Below are 5,656 nucleotides of genomic sequence, written 5' to 3' on the forward strand. Positions count from 1 at the left end.
TTTTTTCTTCTTTTTTTTACAGTGTAATTCATGCATGAAATGAACAAACAAATAAATTCTGAGAGTGGCAGCCTCGACCGTAGGGCTGTGGATCAGACCTAAGAGGAACGTGTTTGTGTTTCAGCTCTAAACTAAAAAAAATCTGAGATAAAAACCCTGCAGGTCAAACATGAGCTCAGCCTCTGTAAACATCTGGACGGTTAGTCACAAAGATCTGAGTCATTTCCTGTCTTAAGTTCTCCGCTTTAATTTAATCTCTTCAGACTTTCTCATGACCGCTCAAAATTTCCTTGTGACCCTTTACGGGGACTCGAGCCCTGGGTTTGGAACTCATTTCAGGCTTTTATTTTGAAGGAAATATTGGAAATTTGAAAAGCTGCAGCATAAAAAAGTGCAGCAGGTCCTTCTGGGGGATCATGAAAAGACGTTTTTTTAACACTCATTTACTGCTGATTTTCTATTTATTCGCTTCATCATCCACAAACAATTAATAATCAATGATAATGATGTTCACCTCTAATATAATTACTGAGGTGAAAATATGATCATTTATAATATATTATTAGTATATTATCTTTCTCTTTTTTTTTTTGGAATACCTGTTGTTGTCGTAGAAACAAAATAAACCCCTCCCTCTGGCAGATGTGGGGCAGATTTTCCTATTTGTTCCTCTAACATGTAAATGTGACAGAGCCAGAAACAAATGAGTCACAGAAAACAGTAACAGGAAGTGATGTCACACCCAGCCCTAGATTTGACCTCTCAAGCTACACTGCAGCCTGCAACTAAGGAAAAATTAGGCTTCATTAGTTTTTAATTAATAAATTAATTAAATCTAGCAGGTCTTCGGTGATAAATAAGAATAAAAAACTAATAAAGTAAAAAAAATCTGTTTTATTGCTTCCATTTTCCTAAACTTCAAACCTCTGCTCCTGTATAGAACCGGATGGAGTGATGACATCACAGCTGATCATTAACACAAAACATGGAAAATATGAAGCACTGCTTGATTCAGGTTACTTTAGTTTAGATGTAATAGATTACTTTGAGTCCTTTTAAGTTCACCCAGTGTTACCACAGTACAAAGACATAATACTGCTGCTAATAACAGTAATTAAATAATGTTTTGAAAATCCTTTAAATCAACAAACGATTTTGTTTTTAAATCTTTGAATCTTTGAGAAAATGTGTTATTGATTACAATAAACTACTAATAATTAATAATAATATTTCAGGCTCGATGCATTTATGCAAATAAAAAATTTAACGCGACAGACCTCAGATTGATTCTGTTTATAAGTTTATTGATTTTGTATTTTTGATAAGAGAATTGTTGGAGAGAAATAATAAAGTAATCTGGAGCAGCTGGACAGATTAAATTATGGTGTTGTGTTATGATGATGATCAGGAAGATGCTTCAACCTGCTGAAAGAGACTGAAACACAAAATCAGCAGTGCGCAGGCGCCCCCCTCTGGTCAGACTGTGTCAGCACACGGGGTTCATTTTATACACGTGCCTTGTAATCAGCTTAATGAGACTACCTGTATGAAAATCCTACAGTGTTGAAGACATATGTGTAAATCCTGGAAACATGAAGTCAGCCGAGTTCACGACCAGCAGCTGCAGTTTAGTGTTTATGAGTTTATGAACGTGTCACAGAAACACTGATAGAGACTGGACGGAGCCTTCTCTTTGACTTCACTGAGCTCAGCTTTACACTCGCACAAAGATTTAATCCCGCAGTGAAACTAAATAAACACCTTTGAAGAGTTGTTTGCATTATTTTATAATAAATCACAGTGATCAGCTGTGTCACTGTTTCTCAGACTGTGGGACCTACAAGATTTCAATTCAGTTTTATTTATATATCATCAAATCACAGCAACATAACTCACAACACAGCAACATAACTAAGGAAGGATTCAGGGTCACGTGGTCCAGCCTATAACTATATGCTCTACCAAACAGAACATTTGAAGCCTAATCTTAGAAGTAGAGATAGTGTCTGTCTCCTGAATCCAGCCTGGAAGCTGGTTCCATAGTAGAGGGGCCTGAAAACTGAAGGCTCTCCCTCCCAGTCTACTTTTAAATACTCTAGGAACAACAAGTGAGCCTGCAGTGTGAGAGCGAAGTGCTCTAATAGGGTGATATGGTACTACAAGGTCATTAAGATAAGATGGGGCCTGATTATTTAAGACCTTGTATGTGAGGAGCAGGATTTTGAATTCAGTTCTGGATTTAACAGGAAGGCAATGAAGGGAAGCCAATACAGGAGAAATCTGCTCTCTCTTTCTAGTCCCTGTCAGGACTCTTGCTGCAGCATTTTGGATTAGCTGAAGGCTTTTCAGGGAGTTTTTAGGACATCCTGATAATAATGAATTACAGTAGTTCATGTCCCTAGAACAACACTCTCGCCAGTTAATTAGGAACTGCCTTTTTCAGCTAAGAAACATCTCCAAACTGCAAACTTTGCTGTCTAAATCTGAGTTAGAAATGGTTATTCATGCTTTTAATTCATCTCGCTTAGATTATTGTAACAACCTTTTTCTTAGTTTGAGCAAAAGGAATCTTGACCGTCTCCAGTTAGTCCAGAATGCTGCTGCAAGGCTTTTAACTAAGACACGAAAAAGAGAGCACATTACACCAGTGTTACGTTCATTACACTGGCTTCCAGTACATTTTAGAATTCATTTTAAAATCTTGGTACTGACTTTTAAAGCTTTGAATTGTGATGCCCCTGCTTACATTTCTGATCTGTTAGAACCCCATGCTCCCTCTCGCAGCCTGAGATCTTCTAATCAAAGGCTGTTGGTAGTCCCACAAACTCTTTTTAAGACTAGAGGTGATAGATCATTTAGAGCGGTGGCCCCCAGGTTGTGGAATGCTCTCCCTCCATCATTACGTTGCCTTGATTGTATTTATTCTTTTAAAAAGCAGCTTAAGACTCATTTATTTAGATTGGCTTTTAATTAGATTTGTGCTGTGTGTTTTATTATTAATGTATATTATGTATTTCTTTTTTATATTACTGTGAAGCACTTTGTGGTTTTTATCCTGTGAAAAGTGCTATATAAATAAATTGATTTGATTTGATTTCAGCCTAGAAGTAATAAATGCATGAACTAGTTTTTCAGCATCACTCTGAGACAGGATATTTCTAATTTTAAAGATGTTGCGCAAATGGAAGAAAGAAGTCCAACATATTTGTTAAATATGTGCATTGAAGGACATATCCTGGTCAAAAATCACTCCAAGGTTCCTCACAGTGTTACTGGAGGCCAAAGCAATGTCATCCAGAGTAAGAATCTGTATAGCAGTGAAAATGTATGCTATGCCTACGGGATAGTATACAACGATATTGCCTAAGGGAAGCATGTATAATGTAAACAGAACTGGTTCTAGTACTGAACCCTGTGGAACTCCATAATTAACCGCAGTGTGTGAAGAACATAAATACATGAACAAATTGGAGTCTATTAGATACAGTGGCTTGCAAAAGTATTCAGCCCCCTTGAACTTTTCCACATTTTGTCACATTACAGCCACAAACATGAATCAATTTTATTGGAATTCCACGTGAAAGACCAACACAAAGTGGTGTACACGTGAAAAGTGGAATGAAAATCATACATGATTCCAAACATTTCTTACAAATAAATAACTGAAAAGTGGGGTGTGCGTAATTATTCAGCCCCCTTTGGTCTGAGTGCAGTCAGTTGCCCATAGACATTGCCTGATGAGAGCTAATGACTAAACAGAGTGCACCTGTGTGTGATCTAATGTCAGTACAAATACAGCTGCTCTGTGACGGCCTCAGAGGTTGTCTAAGAGAATATTGGGAGCAACAACACCATGAAGTCCAAAGAACACACCAGACAGGTCAGGGATAAAGCCTGCTTTAAAGAAATTTAAAGCAGGCTTAGGCTACAAAAAGATTTCCCAAGGCTTGAACATCCCACAGAGCAGTGTTCAAGCAATCGTTCAGAAATGGAAGGAGTATGGCACAACTGTAAACCTACCAAGACAAGGCCGTCCTGTCATGGTCCTGAGCCATGTTGGCCCAGTATTCTTATTTTTTGTGTGTTTTGTATTTTGTTCCTTATTTATGCCTTGGTTCCTAGGTTGTTCGGTTAAGATGTTCCTTATTTGATTACCCCCTGTGTGCCCCTCTATGTATCTGTGAGCCCTCGTTTCCCCTCCTTGTGTTTTATTCCATGTTTTCCCCAGCCCGTTATGTCTGTGCTCTCCCTGTGCTCTCTCTCCTCCTGTCTGAACCTCTGTGTACTTCCTGTTTTACAGTCTCTCGTCAGTATGGGTCATGTTGTGTTCACTCCTGCCCTGTCTCATTATGATTATCTGTGTCAGCTGTGTTTCCCATGTGCTCCCACTTCCCTCATTAACCCTCTGTGTATTTATGTCCGCGTCTCCCTCAGTTCAGTGTCGTGTTCTCCCTCATGACTGTGTGCCCTTCCGTGTGTTTCCTCATGAGTCAGTTCCTTTATGACTTCCCAGTTTAGTTTCATATTATTTTGTATCGTCTTAACTTCCGTCAGCAATAAAACTGTGTTTTGAGTTCATTCCTGCCTCCGTGTGCTTGCGTTTGGGTCCTCATCCTGCCTGCACACAGCCTATTCATGACACGTCCACCTAAACTCACAGGCCGAACAAGGAGAGCGCTGATCAGAAATGCAGCCAAGAGGCCCATGGTGACTCTGGACGAGCTGCAGAGATCTACAGCTCAGGTGGGGGAATCTGTCCATAGGACAACTATTAGTCGTGCACTGCACAAAGTTGGCCTTTATGGAAGAGTGGCAAGAAGAAAGCCATTGTTAACAGAAAACCATAAGAAGTCCCGTTTGCAGTTTGCCACAAGCCATGTGGGGGACACAGCAAACATGTGGAAGAAGGTGCTCTGGTCAGATGAGACCAAAATGGAACTTTTTGGCCAAAATGCAAAACGCTATGTGTGGCAGAAAACTAACACTGCACATCACTCTGAACACACCATACTGTCAAATATGGTGGTGGCAGCATCATGCTCTGGGGGTGCTTCTCTTCAGCAGGGACAGGGAAGCTGGTCACAGTTGATGGGAAGATGGATGGAGCCAAATACAGGGCAATCTTGGAAGAAAACCTCTTGGAGTCTGCAAAAGACTTGAGACTGGGGCAGAGGTTCACCTTCCAGCAGGACAACGACCCTAAACATAAAGCCAGGGCAACAATGGAATGGTTTAAAACAAAACACATCCATGTGTTAGAACGGCCCAGTCAAAGTCCAGATCTAAATCCAATCGAGAACCTGTGGCAAGATCTGAAAACTGCTGTTCACAAACGCTGTCCATCTAATCTGACTGAGCTTGAGCTGCTTTCCAAAGAAGAATGGGCAAGGATTTCAGTCTCTAAATGTGCAAAGCTGGTAGAGACATTGCAATGGAATCCAATAAATCTCCAATAAAACTGATTCATGTTTGTGGCTGTAATGTGACAAAATGTGGAAAAGTTCAAGGGGCCGAATACTTTTGCAAGCCACTGTAGATATGATACAAACCACTGCAGTGCAGTACCTGTAATACCTACAGCATATTCTAATTGCTCTAATAGGATATTATGGTCGACAGTATCAAACGCTGAACTGAGGTCTAGCAGGACAAGCAC

Source organism: Pundamilia nyererei, unplaced genomic scaffold, assembly GCF_000239375.1.
Source record: "Pundamilia nyererei isolate P.nyererei 1_Seehausen unplaced genomic scaffold, PunNye1.0 scaffold00221, whole genome shotgun sequence".
In the NCBI taxonomy this organism is placed as follows: Eukaryota; Metazoa; Chordata; class Actinopteri; order Cichliformes; family Cichlidae; genus Pundamilia; species Pundamilia nyererei.